The sequence below is a fragment of the Crinia signifera genome, chromosome 4, assembly GCF_055691185.1.
Source record: "Crinia signifera chromosome 4, ASM5569118v1, whole genome shotgun sequence".
Taxonomy (NCBI): domain Eukaryota; kingdom Metazoa; phylum Chordata; class Amphibia; order Anura; family Myobatrachidae; genus Crinia; species Crinia signifera.
The window spans coordinates 171,431,661-171,449,237 of NC_139220.1; the positions used below are offsets into that span (position 1 = coordinate 171,431,661).

A 17,577-nucleotide genomic window follows, 5' to 3' on the forward strand; every position below is an offset into this window, starting at 1 on the left:
TTATTGTTTAGAGTAGTTAAATGTAAATTCCATTTCTGTCCTAAATAGCAATTTTCCAGAATTGCTCTTGGGAGCAGCCACCCATTGTGTCTATTCAACGCACGCTGTTACAGTGTGCGTATGTAATAGTGGAGCCTTGAGATTGATACCGGGCCTGATTGTTTTGCAGTTATTTTAGTGCAGGATGTCACCTGCAAATACAATTTGCCTTCAGACATTAATAAATCCTAGTTCATATCATATTTAGAAATTCACAGACCAAATCCACCTTTATAAAGAGGATTACCACTATTATCACACTGCCTTAACACCTTCATAATTTGGAATAATTATATAAAGACATCACTAGTCAAATAAAATGCACAAGTACACCTTGCTGATTAAAATGATATTAAGTATTTGTATAATGTGTGTGCGAATATACTGTAACATAACGTAGCAAATACAGCTGCAGTCTCACACAACATACATATGCCACATATTTGAATCAGCGCAGTCTGATTGTGTATCTTATTCACATCTTTGGGGCAAAATGCACAGTGGTAGTAAACATGCTCATGACTAGGTGCACATAGAAGGGCTGTTTAATGTGACCGCAGCAATGGTAATGGATGATGTATCTGTATATATAGTTTGAAGCTTTTTTTTTTTTAAGTTTAGATTAATTGAAGGTGGCCAGAGTATCATCTTTCTGTGCATTCGGTTTGGGTCTGTGACCGTCACTCTGTACTGATGCTCCCACCCAGAGGCGTAACTAGATATCCGTAGGCCCCATAGCAAAAGTTTGTAAGGGCCCCCTGTTTAGCAACTGATGGTGATAAATGTATGCAAAACATTAGTTTGACAGCAAAGATGGGCCCCCTTCAGCTCTGGGCCCCATAGCAGCTGCACCCCCTGCACCTATGGTAGTTACGCCCCTGCTCCAACCTCTGCCTTTTCATCTGCCACGGCCGCCTTGACCTCTGCCCGCTGTCTCTCCCCCCCCCCCCCTCCCCCACATCAGAAGCATGGGCAGGCAACGACCGCGTCACTGACACTGGGAAGAAGTATTCCAGGTTGGCAGCGACATATTTGTTTTTCGCCGTGGCAGCCGGCTGCTGCAGCGACTTTCAGTGCCCGAGTTACGTGACCACATAGCTCCCACCTAGTTACGGCCCTGATTTACCACATTAACAATGCAGAAAGTGTATTTCTGATTAATCTAATGCTCTCTTCATTGAAAAAAAACCCAATGCTTTTCTTTAAAAAATAAGGGCATTTCCAAGTGACCCCAAACTTTTTTTTATTTTGTTCATATTTCAGCATATCCGTATTTTCTCATTAACAGGGATGTATGTGAAACATTTTAGAATCCCTAATGACTATAATCATAATTTCCTCCCTTTACTCCAATACACTGGAGTCATCACATTGATACAATGGGGGTTATTCTGCATTTCTGCGCATGTGCAGACGTAGGGTGCATGCACCCACGGCAAACTTTCGGTTCGCCACGTGCACGCACCCATGACGGGGTGCCGGGGGTGCTGGGCTGCCTTATTACCATATGGGAATGCCCTGCGTTCCATGGGCGTTCCCATGAGAGCACTGGGCGTTCTCATGGTAATGGGGCGGTGACGCTGGTGTGGAGGGCGGGCATCTGACGTTACCGGATGTCCGCTGCCTGCCCATATCCGTGACAGCGTGCAAGTATATGTAAGTGACTTAAGTCACTTTTATATGCGTGCACGCACCACATCTTTCGATGGTTGCTGACCACAGAAAGATGTGGGCAGTTACCCGAGGCATACAAATGGATGTTTATGCAAAAAAAAAATTGCAGCCTGTGCGGGCGAACCTGCACTGCTAGGGGGGGCATGTGGGCGTTCATTCGCCGGGCGGGGTTTGGTGGACTCGCAAGGCTGCGAACCTTGCGAATCAACCAGAATAACCCCCAATTTGCACTGGGAGAGGTCACCTCCTGTTTTTTATCTATACTACAGGTTGAGTATACCTTATCCAAACATCCGTTATCTAATTTATTCCGAAAACCATACATTCCAGAAAGCACAACTGTGGGCATCTGTAACAGCACTACTGAGGACATGATCTGTAACTGCCACTAAATATGTGCAAGAAAATGATTGCTTAGAATTAAAATTCAGTGCCTGAGATAGTACACAAACTTTGTGTATTGTTTTAAAACCTTGTTTTATGCACAAATAAAATATATTTGTGTGTGTTTCATGTGTTTAATGTGTATATACAACATAAATGCAAGATATAATTATAAACATTTATTAACTCTAATAATACAAAATGTAAAAAAACAATAGAACAACTGAAGTAATTAATACATTAAAAATAAAAATGAAAATAAAGGATGGGGGAACAGGTCACAAAGGGACTTTGAGTGGTATTTTCATGGGTAGATTAATAGTCAGTTGTCACAGAGTAGCCCAAATATATAGGTATTGTATATTACCAATAGGGAAATCCTTCCACTGATGTCCGCTGTATGTATCAATATTGTGTCCTTTACAGAATTGGAAGAAATGCGGAGCTGAAGATGTTATGCTCAATATTTTGGGAGCAGATTTGATCCTGATGGCGACCACTAGCTTCTCTGGTGTGTCTCTTTAGGGAACTGGCGTAGTATCACAAATGATGTTAGAAACTTGATCCAGGTTCAGGTGGTGCTCTATATTTCTTAGGAATGGAGGCAGACCATCAGTCGGTGTGGGGGTCTCAATTTAATTGACTCAACGTGTTTCCCCGGATAAGTAACTTCCGGCTTCCTCAGGAGTGAATGATTTGGAGTGGGCCAAGTGCTCCTATATATACCACTTTCTTTAATTAGTGATCTGTGTCACCTGTGTAGGGCTTTGTTAATATCATAAAAACCGTCAAGAGAAAACAAATATATCTAATAGTTATAAAAAGGAGGCAGTCATAACAGTAATGTGTACTTATTTAATTCATTTAATTCATAGTAGTTTAGTTAGAAACCATAGTAGAAACACCAGAATGGGCTATTTTGGGATATTTGCCAACTACCCCAAAAATTTCAGTTGGCTGCAAAAAATTGCTATTGTACCTTTCTGCGGTAGCAAGAAAATGCATACTACAGCAATGGATATCCGCCACACCTCCCTCATTTCATATGTTGCAAGAAAAACTAATTCAAATATTTAAACTTGAATGGACTGAAACAACTCTACACAAGGAAACACAAACAAAGCTCTTTTTTGAGGTATGGGAGAGCTATATAGACACGTTCCCAACAGACATCAAACAACAAATTCATAAATGTTTCCACACAACTCTATGGTATGAAACCAGAATACTTATACAAGACCCTCCAATAGTTTAATCAAAAAAATATATACATGTGTATGTGTTTATGTATATGTATGTATATATGTATATATATATATACAATAAAAATAGGGGTAGAAGGCTTGGACATGCATGGCTTTTCTCTTTCCCCCCTCCCCTCCTTCTTTTTCTCTTTTCTTCCCACCCTAAATTTAACTCTCAATTTGTTTTTACGTTTATTTGAAACAAACTATCTTTATTCATCTGATTTGAAAATAACAAGATGAAAACATTAATAATTAACAAGACAATTCTTCTAATCTAAGAAAACCAGTCACGCAAAAAATGTAATCACAAATTTCATTTATTGAAGATTGTCTTGAACATAATGCAATTTGTATAGAAGCGGTTTTGTTGAATAGATCCCTTTATGTGTTCAAATGTAGTGATGTTGACGTTAATAGTCGATACCTATACATAATCTTTTTTGTTTGGTTCTCAAAGCATTGGACATATTTAATAATATATATGATCGATAAGAAAAAATTAAAAATACTTGCAATATATATTAATGTGAATGCTACACCACATTGAACTGTATAATTTTTGCAATAAAAACAATTTGAAAAAAAAAAAAGAAACCATAGTAGACACGCACAGCTGAATACTAATCAAATGGTCAGGGTTGAGAGTGATGCTGGGTCATGTGACCACTGATCGTTCAACTAATAGATTTTTTTTTTTGTCCAGTTTCTGGTGCTCTGATTTTTTTTTTATTATTAGCGAATAAAAACTTACTCACGGGGCGTGGCCTGAGCGAGGAAGAAGGAGGAAGCAAGAAGCCAGAGCTCCTGCTTACCCTTCCAGCAAAGTGCTTTAAAACCCACTATTTGGGTAACCATCTGCACCCCTACCCACTCCAGCAACACCCCAGACCAGCGGGGGACAGTGTGGGAACAGCTTCGGAATCGGGAGACCCCTTATAGAGGTCTCTGCGGATTGCGGCCTAGTACCCTTACAAGCCGGGGCCTCGATTTTGAGCCGCACCCGCCGCCGGAGCTCCGCGGCGGCGATCGCGACGGGACAACCCGTTTTTCAACAAATATATGTTCCGGAGGTGCCCCCCACCACTGCCAGACATCACCAGGGGCTCTGCCCCCCCTCCTAGAAGGTAGGAAGAGCTTGTTTGGCAGCCTCAGGCGTCTCACTGAGGACGCGGCGGCCATCTTGGGAGCTGAGCCTAGCTGCAGCTGCGCTCCCCCTGCTGCTCCCCCAGCCACACACCTCACCCCAGACAGCGGGCAACGGAGGACAGCACCTCATAGCCCTTACCTGCACAAGCACCCCCAGAGGGAAGCGCCCTTCCATACCCCACACCAGGCGCTGGAGGCAGTAGAGAGCGGCCATATTGAGTGGGGCAGACACCCCTCACTCTCACCAGTCAGGGCTTCTTAGGCTCTGCGTCCATACAGAGAGACAAAGGGATCTTACTCCCTGACCTTGGGGGGCTGCAGGCTGCCTCATACCTGGCCCTCCTCCCCTGTGGCAGGCCCTGGTCATTTACTACCTGAATACAGCCACTCCTGTCCCCACTGCTGTGTCTGCTCTATATCGCTCTATATTGGGACATATTTAAAGGTACAGCTCTGCTTTTCATCGCCACTGACCTTCCTGAGGTTAACCATTGTGTGATCTGTCACACCAATACCTAGAGACTCAGAACCCCTGCGGTCCACCTTATTCTCCACCAGGGGTACTAGCCGTGGCAGGTTCAGCTTGAAAAAGAAAAGACTGCCCTACATTTTGGTCTCTATTATGGGGCTTCTCAAAGTGCTAAAAATCCTATCTATGCTAATTTAGCACGTATGACTCCTCCCGCCTTCTGCCAAAAGTAGGGGGATTCCTCGGTCTCACCTATGAAAACTGAACCCATTGTTATGTAACTTTCCATGAACGGATACCTTCCATAGCTGAACAGCACAATTGTCATGCCAGCCAAACGCTCCAAGACCCCAAAACCAAACCCCCAAATCTCCTTCTTCAAACCGCCCTCTCAACAACCTAGACCTAAAGACGTGATCCCTCCCGCCACTCCCACAACCTCTCATCTCCCGTCTCCCATGACAACTCCGGTCGCCTCGCCAGCTCCTTGCTCCATGGTGGTTCCCATGGGAGATGGAGACGCTCTGACGGTGGGCACGATGAAGTGTCTTCTAACCCAATTTAAAGATGACGTCACCGCGGAATTCCGCGCCACACTACAAGCCTGCCAACATTCGATTGACGACTTAGGTGGGCGCACTAATCACCTGGAGACTAAGATGGAGGAGGTGGTGGGGTCACACAACAGCCTACTAGATTCTCATAATGAACTTGAGGCGGAGGTCCGAGCGCTATGTGACAAAGTAACGGATTTGGAAGATAGATCGCGGCGTAATAACATAAAGCTGTGTGGCATCCCTGAATCGGTGTCGAATAGTAGCCTGCATGACTATGCTATCAACCTCTTTAAGGGGCTCTTACCGCAGTCTTCTACTGCAACCCTTCTTATCGACCGAATACATCGCTTGCCTAAGGCCAGGGCGGCTCCGGATAATGCCCCTCGTGATGTCCTTTTACGGATGCACTACTTCCAGACGAAGGAAGCTCTGCTTAAAGCTGCCAGACCATCCTCTGACACGGCTACATCCCTTGGGGATATCCAGCTCTTCGGGGACTTATCCGCCGCAACGCTCCTGAAACGCAGGTCACTGAAGCCTATTACAGTTGCTCTACAGAAAGCTGGTACCCCCTACAGATGGGGCTTCCCCACAAAATTGTTAGTGACGCGTGAAGGCTCCATTGTCCCTATCAACTCTGTAGAAGAAGGCCTGAGGCTACTACAGTCGTGGAACATTACTGACCCCATCTCCACTGGCTCCCCCAACCGCAGGCTTCAGCAGGACTGGTCTGTGGTTGAGTAGGGGGTAAGCTCTCCTAGTTATCTTGTTCTGACTGTTACCTGTTTGATATACACTTCTTTTCCCCATTATCTAAATGTGCATTAATGTCTGAGTGTATGTCTTGCTTAATATTGAAGCAGTTACCACGTTATGGGACTTTTCTCAGTTTTCTCAGTCAAGAATTTAGGGTCCTATTACCTACCTATATATGTTATTTTGTATTCCAGCTAGGATTGGTTTAAGCACCAATAGTGTGATTGTATGTCTTGCTTAATATTGAAGCACTTACCACATTATGGGACATCTCTCAGTTTCCTCAGTCAAGAATTTAAGGTCCTGCCATTTACCTATGCATGTTACTTCGCATTCCAGTTATGTTCGGATTAAGTATTTATAGTTATATGTCTTGTGGGGCTGAGGCCTCCCCCTTTCGTTAGAGTTATGCTAAATTACTGAGATACGGTAGAAGGTGGGGGGTATGCCACTACCCCCCCTACTCTATGTACACAGTCGCCTCGTTATGGCGACTGGCTAGGATCTCAAGAGAGATCAACTTAGTCTTTTTATTTACTTTCTGTTTTAGTTCCCCTATGTCTCCCCTTTATGTCACCTTGTACACCCCCTACTTATGCATCAGGTATAGTAATTTATACTCTCGATTTCATCAACGCCACGCCAGCTGTCCCTTATGCCCGTCATGGTTAACATAGTATCTATCAATGCAAAGGGCTTAAACTCCCCTTCTAAAAGAAAGGTAGCTTTAAATTATTTTCACAAACTAAAAGCACAAGTAGTAGCGGTCCAAGAGACTCATTTTCAAAAAAATAACCCACCCCTCTTCACTGATTCCAGATACCCTCACTGTTTTACGGCCAATGGTCCCACAAAAAAGGCTGGTGTAGCAATACTTATAGCTCAACACTGTACATTTCAGCTGTCATCTAAATATGAGGATCCGGAAGGGAGATTCCTGATTCTTGTAGGCCATTTAAATAATATTGAAACCACTTTGGTTTCGTGCTATGCTCCAAATGCCAAACAAATAGCATTCTGCAGAAACTTTTGCAGAACTCTCCAACAGCACATGAAAGGGGCCTTAATGATACTAGGAGATTTCAATATGGTCCTCGATCCTGGTATTGATCGTTCACACCCAACCCAAAGCCGGCAGCAGAGGCCACCTAATGACCCCTCCTCTAAATTTCGTCAACTGCTCACCGAATACGCCTTATTCGATGCCTGGAGATCCAAACACCCCTCAGTGCGAGACTACACCTTTTACTCCCATGTGCACAGGTCGTACTCTAGGATTGACATGGCACTGGTGGATAGAGAGACACTAGCATCCATTAGCAAGATTAGTATCCTCCCAATATCTTGGTCAGACCATTCCCCACTTTTGCTTAGCTGGGAGGTTAGTAGACGCACAATCGCCCCGGGCTCCTGGAGACTGGGTACACATCTCATAGCACAACCAGACGCTCGCCAGACTCTGTCAGATTCGCTGGACTCATATATCAAAACCAACTCCCCCTCGGATACCTCTGTCTTCACGCATTGGTGTGCGCTGAAGGCAGTGATCCGAGGCTCAGCAATACAAGTGGCATCTAGAATGAAGCGACAGTACAAACAACGCCAAGCCTCGGCAGAAAGGAAATCAGCCACACTAGAAAAAGCCCATAAAGCAGACCCTCATAATAAAGCCCTTTTTAGACAACTCCTAATCGCCCGGGATACAGTCAACACATTCTCCCTCACAGAAGTCCACCATAATATCCAAAGGCTTAACCAAAGATATTATACGCTGGGCAATAAGGCAGGCCGCCTGTTGGCCCGCAAATTGAGAGGCCGTAGAGCCAAAGAACGCATACATGCAATTTACACCCCCAGGGGTACCAAAGTAGTTGACCCTTTTACCATAGCCGACACTTTCGCGGAGTACTACTCGCAACTGTATAATCTAAAAGATGATCCCAACACGCCCCAACCAACTTTAGCTAAAATAAATAAGTTCCTTGATAGGCTAGACCTCCCCTCTCTTGACTCAGTGACTTGCGAAGCACTTGGCTCCCCGTGGACACTGAGTGAAGTAGAGGCGGCCATCGATTCATTCCCCTCAGATAAAGCCCCAGGCCCAGACGGCTACCCTTCTAATTTCTTCAAAGCATTTAAGACTACACTTGCACCTGTGCTCCTGTCGGTCTTTAACGAAGCCTCTCATTCCTCCTCCTTTCCTAAGGAGATGTTGGGGGCCCGAATAGTTACTATACCGAAGCCAGGCAAGCCGCCCACTGCGGTACAAAACTATCGCCCCATAGCTTTATTAAACACGGATATCAAAATATTTGCGAAGATGATAGCCAACAGAATATCGCCATTACTCCCCAAACTCATCCACCAGGACCAGGTGGGCTTTGTGCTGGGCAGGCAAGCGTCCGGAGGGTCATTAACCTAATGGAGTATTGTCAACTCCAGGGCCTCCCAATGCTAATTCTCTCCCTGGACGCGGAAAAAGCCTTTGATAGGCTCAACTGGGACTACATGAAGGCCACTCTCACTAGGTTTGGGTTCAAGGGAGGAATATTACAATCCATGTTGGCGTTATACTCCGCCCCATCGGCCTCGGTATTCACGAATGGCTGTTCTTCCACCCCATTCAATATTTCCAATGGGACACGTCAAGGATGCCCCCTATCACCCCTGATGTTTGCCTTGTCCATTGAACCCCTAGCGCAATGTATTAGATCTAGGCAATCTGTCGTTGGACCTGAGATTGGCGGGCTTTCTCATAAAATCAGCCTCTTTGCTGATGACATTTTACTATGCCTACTCCAACCTGAGGCTTCTCTCTCACACCTACACAGTATCCTAGACTCCTATACAGACATCTCCTTCTACAAATTAAATACGACAAAAACAGAAGCCCTTCCTATAAATGTGCCGGAGGAGGTCCTACGTAGACTAAAAGAAAAATACAAATACTCATGGCAATCAAAATCGATTAAATACCTGGGGGTTAATCTCTCTAGAGAAGGGGACCTAATGAACTGTAACTTTGACCCACTATATAGGGCATTTGAAAAGATCACAAAAGAATGGATGATGCAGGAAGTTTCTTGGGTCGGCCGTGTGGCAGCGGCAAAAATGGTTTTACTCCCCAAGCTAATGTACCTTTTTCGTACAATCCCTAGACCCTTCCCTAAAGCTCTGTGCAATAAATTTAACCGCTTATTATCCAAATACATCTGGGGCGGGGCAAGGCCGAGAATAGCTAGATCAACTCTGACTCTGGCCAAAAGTGTAGGGGGGGTGGCATACCCAGATTTGGAAAAATACCACTCGGCGTGTATACTTGGCCAGATTAGGGGCTGGTTCTCTAGAGATGCTCCCAAACCGTGGGTATCCATAGAACAGAACGCAGTTTTACCTTTCTCCCTATCAGACTTTCCCTGGATGCCGGGGGCCTTGGCTACCCGAGAAGCCAGGAACTGTAGAGCGATTCTGGCGACCTTGTCCGCTTGGCACGGTCTAATCCATAGCATTCAGGATAAGGCCTTGCCCACCCCGCAGTTATCCCTCCATTCCATAGCCCTCACGATTCAGGACCTACAGCTAAATACCTGGCGAGATTTAGGCCTGCAGTCTATACAGGATGTCCTTCTTGATGGGACTGTAGCCCCCTTCTCTTTCCTTCAATCTAAATACAACATCCCGAAGCAGGATTTTTACAAATATCTGCAGGTACGGAATTGGGTGCAGAAACACATGCCAAAATCCCCAGATCAGAGTGGTCTCCCTAAAATCCTAACATTTCTCCTCACTTCCCAGTCTACGAAAGGGAATATCTCTAGGTGGTATCAATATTTACTCAGCGTACAGCAAAAAGTGAAGTTCCCAGCACAAGTTAAGTGGGAGAGAGATCTTCCTAACACTTTTAACGAAGAAATTTGGGAAGCTATTTTTAAATCGAGCTTTAAGATTTCTGGGTGTGTAAACCACTCAGAAATGTTTTACAAACTGATTCATAGAATGTACTTCACCCCGGTGCGGTTACATACAATTTGGCCAGATGTCTCAGCTAGCTGCTGGAGGAATTGTGGAATGACGGGAGACCTTTTGCACATCTTTTGGCGCTGCCCTGCAATTCACACACTCTGGAGCGAGGTTTTCCTACTTATCTCAGAGGTACTGGGGGTGACTGTCCCAAAGGATCCTCTAGTGGCGCTATTCCACTATCTCCCCAAAGACACGATTGGAGAAGACAAATACCTCCTGGGTCATATCCTGATAGCCACAAAAGCTTCCTTGGCCTACCTGTGGAAATCACCCAAAATCCCTAACATATCAGTGATTATAAATAAGATACACAAACATTTTGTATTCGAGACAGTTGATCACGGTTTTTCCACAATGTCCCCATCTATACGCACAAAGTGGCTTAAGTGGTCCAAATATAGGGAGAGAACGGGCTGCCTCTCCACGCAAAACGTCCCGATTGGTTTGTCTTCCCTCAGATCCCCTAGTTTAAGCCCAAGGGCCCCTGCCCTGACTTGTGATTGACCCGTTGATTGCCAAGTAGTAGGATATTTATAACTTGTTGGTGTTGAGACATTGTGTACCTGATGTACTTCCCCCTTCCCCATACTCCCCCTCCCAATCTCGCCCTGTTTCTTTTTTCTGTACCCCCATCCCTCCTTTCTATTTGCTCAATTACTGTAATTGTCTTATATCATATGTTGATATTTTGTGCAACTAAAACAAGAAATATTTTCTCAATAAAAATCTAATGATAAAAAAAAAAAAACTTACTCACGTGGTTTTGATAGGCTGCCTATCCAGAAAGTGATATGTACAGTAATGCAAAATGTCATTTTTGTGTAGTTCATTTAATCAGTTGTTTTCTGGCTCCTCCTGGTGTGACTCCGTGTTCTTAGGCCATGAGTAGATTCCGTAGGATTATACAAATGTTATATTGACATCCAGTAGACAAAATGGGGGTTATTCTAGTCCATTCTTTCTGACAAAATCCTTCTTAGATGGACAAAACCATGTGCACTGCGGGTGGGGAAGATGTAACTTGTGCAGAGAGAATTAGATTTGGGTGGGGTTTTTCTTCAAAGTGAGATCTATATTGAAGTGTAAAATCATGCAGTCAGTATTTTCCCTGCACAGAAACAAAATAACTCACCCAAATCTAATTCTCTCTGCACATGTTACATCTGCCCCCTGCAGTGCATATGGTTTTGTCCATCTAAGAAGGATTTTGTCAGAAAGAATGAACTAGAATAAACCCCAATAAGAGGATTTATGTGGACTTTAGCAATATTATGTTTGTGGATTTCCATTAGGTCTTACTTTTATGTAAACCCTATTCTCACTCATTTCTACTTGAGCAAAGAATATCTGATGCTCTTGAAATGTAACAGCATTTATATATACACGTCATATACTTAGTGAGTGGATTTCATATCAGAATTTTAGTTGATATCAAACAATTTTCTTTTTGTTATTCTGCCATTCATGGTGAATTGTTAAGACATAGTACTGTATTGCAAAAAACCTGTATTATGTTTTGTTAAAGGCTGATATAACACAGCAAATTACAGTAGATTGCACACTTTTCCAGCCAGAATAGGCCAAAGTAAATGATTCAGAAATGGTTTTCCTGTCAAAAACAGAATAGTTTTGTTATCCAAACGCAGAACTGACCCGAAAGACCTACTGATCTGCTGCGTGTGACCACAGGATCTTTGAAATGGGTGTGCATCATTACGTCGACCAGAATTGGTTGACAAGGCGTAGGTGGTTTGACATTGTCATTATGTTGATGTGGAAAATGTGAATGGTTAAAAAGATTGAAAATGTTGACACAGACAAAATGTCAACCTTAAACATTGTTGACCTTTGACGCATCAAACTAATGCATGTGGATAACATGGGATCAACCTATTGACTTATCATCTGGATACCCTCTTCGCAACACTGCGATACCACCCATACTAAGCTTTTGCATTGGTTTTTATGCATTTGTTTTAGGGCTACCAGATCAGTCATGTACCAACAGATTTGAACTTCAAATACTACATAGCTCATTGATATTTAATGCAGTCATATTTATATATGCAGCTTTTAAATGACAAGTCTGCAACATGTATGTGCACCAATTTCACAAACATATACTATGCATTTTGAGTTACATGGTTGATCTAGCTATGGTTTTTGTTAATAATGTATATTATTTACTGAATGTAAAAAGAATATACATTATTGTATTTGGCCTAAATAAGTCATTTAATTTGGTGTAGTAGCGAAATGACCTACAATATCCTTCCCATTCTCTAATATTGTTTTGTTAAGTGCAGTTTGCAGTGGCAAACCAGAAACTAATCTTATTTGCAATTTCATTGTTGCTTGCTGATAGTTAACAGGTTCTGTACTAATCTATTTACAGGAGCTGTAGGATATATATCAAGCTGTAAATGACGGCATCTGTATATAAATGATTAGGTAACATTTTTCCCTACTAATCAGGGAATCACATTCAGAGTTTGATTTAATTATATTGTTGATGGTTATAAAATAAATAAATAAAGCAGCGTATGCACTTCACCATGTCTTGTGGAATAGGGCTGTGCCTTGCAGATGTACACCAGCAGAATATCTGACCACTGGCAGCGTATTCCTTATTCCTCTGCTGTGTACATCTAAAGGAACCATAAACTGTAAATGTCCATTGTCATTTGCCATTTGCTATGATTTTATGACCTGCAGTATAGGGATGTAAGATTTAGGCTGCGTTGGGTGGGGCGGCTTAGGTTTAGGCTCTAATATCAGAGTTTTAGGTCTAGGCACGAAGGCTATGATTCTGGTCTTTTCGACCCCCCCCCCCCACTGATGTTGAAGCTCTGTGCACATTCGTTTATGCGCATGTGTGGGTGCCTTTGGAGACTTGCATAGTCTCTGTGTCTCTTGCATAGGGGGGGCTTTGCATGCAGTTTTTGGGTGTACCCACTGAAACGCGTGCATCCTGCCTGCTGGGATGGGCAGCTGACATTACATCATGTCAGCCACCCACCCACCCAGTCCTCAGAGCAGGGCGCCGCAAATCTAAGTTGGATGTTTATGCAAAACATCCATTCGCAGCGTGGCGGCTATATTTTCTAGGCAGCAGGGGGTGGGCATTCGTTATGCAGGGAACAACCGCTGCTTAGTGAGCCATGCAGAATGACCCCCAAAGTGTATGTTTGGGAATAGATTGCAGTGAGTTATGGTGCACACACTCGATGGCATTCTCAGATGTGTTTTGAACTTTTTAGTTCAAAACCCATCACTTGTAGTTCAAATCGCACCGTGTTTATTTTGGCTTGCGATGCACTCAAAAAATTGATGCAAGCAGTACTGTGTACTAGATCGCATCTAGTTCAAATCGAGCGTTGTTCGAGCGTATCACATGAGATTTGAACTAGTTGCGATGCGATCTAGTAGAAAGCATACCATGTATGGGCACTTTTAGGGTTAGGCATCTATTCCTGTGCACCGCTGTCTGTGGTCCTGCGACCCTCCCTGTGTGGCCAGTCTGTATCCTTATGTGTCTCCCTCTGTGCAGCTCTATAGTTTTATAGCAATGCAAATAAGATACATTTTCATTAAGAAGACTCCCAACATTAGCAGAGTTGCATGGGAACTGCCAGCTCACTCATGCCAGGCATCTCGCTCTGCGTGGCATATTGAGGCTAGTATATACTAGAGTGTTCCTTATTTATATAGCAAAAAAGTAAAATAATTTTGGTATGATGCTCTCAAAATGTAAAAAATTTCATAAAAATGTCTTAATGTTCAGGGGTCACTCAAGGACCTGTAAACTAGCGGAATGTTATGTAATCATATATACAATTAATTATATATTAATTTATTAAAATGTTAAGCTTACAAGAAACTTGAGAATGGCAAATTGTCAGGTTATAAAAGTGAAATGTTAATGGCCCGTTATTCTCCATTATTCTGTTGACTCAATAACGTTCTGCTTAAGTTCTTTTGGGTAACGCCTTTGGTGGTCAGACACTATCTGGAGAACAAACTAAAGCTCTTCCTCATCCTTTGTTAGGTGGCCTGTAAATTCCTGGATCAGTGCGACGCTGTACTCGGCATGGTCGTTTGCTGTAGCTATAGCTGCTTTGTAGTCGTCCTTCTCTTTCCATTATGACTCAGGGATTTCGAGGAAAGTTTGAGAATCATTCAGTTTAGTGAGGAGAGACCTGTCCTCTTCTTTAATCAAGGACCACCCTCGTATACACATCTGTATTTTCATGTGGGGTCTATATATGTGGGTTTTTTTCTCTGTCAAGGGCACTAAAATGACAATTGTTATAGATGAGGGGTAATGGGTTTGCTGGCTTCTGCTGTGATCTGTGGTGATTGGTGCTGTGCTGGAAGAGATGGGGTGCTAAGTTAGAGGCTAAACTAGTGGCAGTGCTGGGGGGAATCAGCCAAAATCTTGCCTAGGGCATCAAAATGCACCAGCAAAGTCAAACCTGCATTGATGGAAAAACACTCGAAAATGGCTGCATTTAATGGGTTTGTCCAGATTTTTAGGCTAGCCAAAATATTCAGACAACATTTAATACCCCTCTTTATATTTAGCTGGAATTGAGTACCACTTTGCATCAAAACAACGTTATATTATTCCATTTATGTGAGGAATATGATGTTCTTGAAGGGTATGAATCTAAATGACTAATTAAACAGAGCACACAACTTAAAAGCTTACTGTGAATTTATTTATTGAATTGATTTCCCATACTCACTAACTAAGCCTCTATGCTGTCAGATGGTATGATTATAACATGGAGTAATACAATACAAAGATTGCTCCATAAAACATTAGAAGGGGATTTAACAAGTGCACTTTATGCAGGTTTTTGCATTTATTTATTTGTGCTGTGTTATACAATTGATCGCAGGAGTCTGGTTTATGCTCATACTTATAGATGTAATTTTATTTTGTCTCATTGGATTTTTATATAGTAAGGTAACATTTAAATTTCTTTTTTTCTCGCACTCATTTTATTTATCTATCCTACACCCTCTTTCCAGTCAATAATATTAGAAACCTATTGTATGTTATAGTAGCATAACTATTTTAATGTGCTGTCTGGGATTCCTCCTCTCACTCTGACCTCTGCTGGGGTCTGTTGCATCTACCACTGTTAAAAACATCCCTACCAAAATGGCCACAACCGCCTCTAGTGCCTATAATAATGGTCTGCTGTGAGGTGTTGGTTTGTCTTTTGCCAAGTGCTATCAATAGCCCCTGCAACGCCCCAGTTCTCACAAGCCACCACAAGGTCTTTGGGGACTATTGCTACACCACTGCTAGGTTATCCTAGCAGGACACCATTGAGGAAATTGTGCAGATGTGATGGCAGGAGAATCTTGTAGTTCCTGGGTAGGTGGAAGCACAGCTCGTACATATGGGTTAAAGGTACATTACTACTAAGAGTTTATCCAACTGGACAGTGGTGAATGATGCTTGAATAGAATGGATCTGACAGGGCTGATGCAATTGAAAAGATTTGAATGTGGTCATTTTGAGATATTTTGTTAATTTTTTTTACCCCCAATTGGCTCAGTGTCACATTTATTTTGATTGGATATTCCCTGTGTTCATTTACAGTTAAAATTCAGAATAGTAAAAATCTTGTTTAATATGTGGTATATAATAATATATTAGCTGTATATGTAGTATAAATTCTGTGGATCCTGAGCCTTGAAATGGTTCATTTCACCAATGGTTGGTTTTGAAAGGATCTTTCCAAAATTCATCCGCCACAGAAACTCAACTAGGTCAAATTTCAGGTATTTCTGTACCTCTGCGCTTTTGTTGCATTATTTGAACAAACCCAACATCCTTTCTGTTTTCGGTACTACTGCACATGTACACAAAGTGGTACCTGTGATTTACTTTGAAGTGCTTGATTCCCTTATTCTTCTAATTCCTTGGTTTTACGTACAAACCAGGAATCTGAATAAATGGTGGAGCCCTTAGCTATTGTGTAAGCAATGACTATAAAGGGTTTGGCTCTTCTGTACGGAATGCGTTACAATTGGGTAGTTAAGAGGGGAAGAGCTAAGTAGCACTATGGATCACCTTTCATTTTCTTGCCCCCAGAAAAGCAGCAGAGATCATCATTAGTGTTTAAAAAAAAAATCGTCTTATGTCTGTTTTTTCTTTGATATGCCTACCTTGCAATTGTATCATTGTGTCGAGCTTTCATAAAAACAGTTTATAAAAGAAAAGAAAAAAAGACCAATAACAGTCTCTTTAACAGCAAAGTAGCCACCCATTATTATTTAAATGAGCTGCCTATATTTGTTCTTTCTTTAAATTATCTAAGAATAAGGGTTTAGGTACTTGTGTATTATCAGGGCGCTCCGGCTACGCTACGTTTTCAGCATAGCCGGCTCTGTGATAATACAGAAGGTTGAAGGGTGGAATGCGACTGCCTGGGAGTCACCGTTGATTGTGGGGATCCACGCGGTGCCCTGGCTGGAGGAGGGTAAATATAGACCAGCCATTTTACCCCCACTATCCATGCCATACCCCCAGTATCCATGTTGGTGTAAACTACGTAAGAGGCTCTGGAGCTCTAAAAATACACAATGCTTAATATCCCCACTATCCATGTCATACCCCCAAGTATCCACGTCGCGTGGAGTTGATTCTATAAAGTGTGGCTCGCGCAGCGAGCCACCGAGCCCCGCACTCGCCACACTTTATAAAGTCGACTCCACGCCGACGTGGATATTGGGGATATTAAGCATTGTGTATTTTTAGGGATCCAGAGCCACTTATGTAGTTTATGTATCCAGCATAGTGCTGTATTGGTATTCTCAATACACCACTACGTAAACTGCGTAATGGGCGCCCTGATAATACACACCCTGATAATACACAAGTACCATGGTTTATAAATCGTATTTATTTTTCCCTTTCAGAATTAATTTACAATAGCTGCTCATTGGCTATTAATATTCCATATGAAAAGCTTTGATAGCCCTTACCTTCACTTTAACACTTTATTTTTCTTACAAATAAACTTGATCATTAAACTTTTTTTTTTGCTTACAGTAGAATCTTGTGGCACCACTGTTAAATGGATTTGTGTAGCTCTTAAATATTTAATGGACCTACATGAAAGCTCCCCATAAACATTTTCATTGATTTACAGACCTGAGGGAGACATGTAGAAATAACAAAAAAAATATGTAACTGTTTTTTTTACATAAAAAAGCCTTTCAAAAGATAGTTTAAAAGTATTTTCCATTGTTTTTCTCTGTG

The 17,577-nt window shown here is 42.5% G+C and overlaps 1 protein-coding gene across 2 annotated transcripts in view; it reads left to right on the forward strand.

Annotated features, from left to right (window-relative positions):
- COG5 (component of oligomeric golgi complex 5) overlaps positions 1-17,577 on the forward strand; it is a 334,884-nt gene that overhangs the window by 165,495 nt on the left and 151,812 nt on the right. The gene's annotated exons all lie outside the window — the stretch shown is intronic.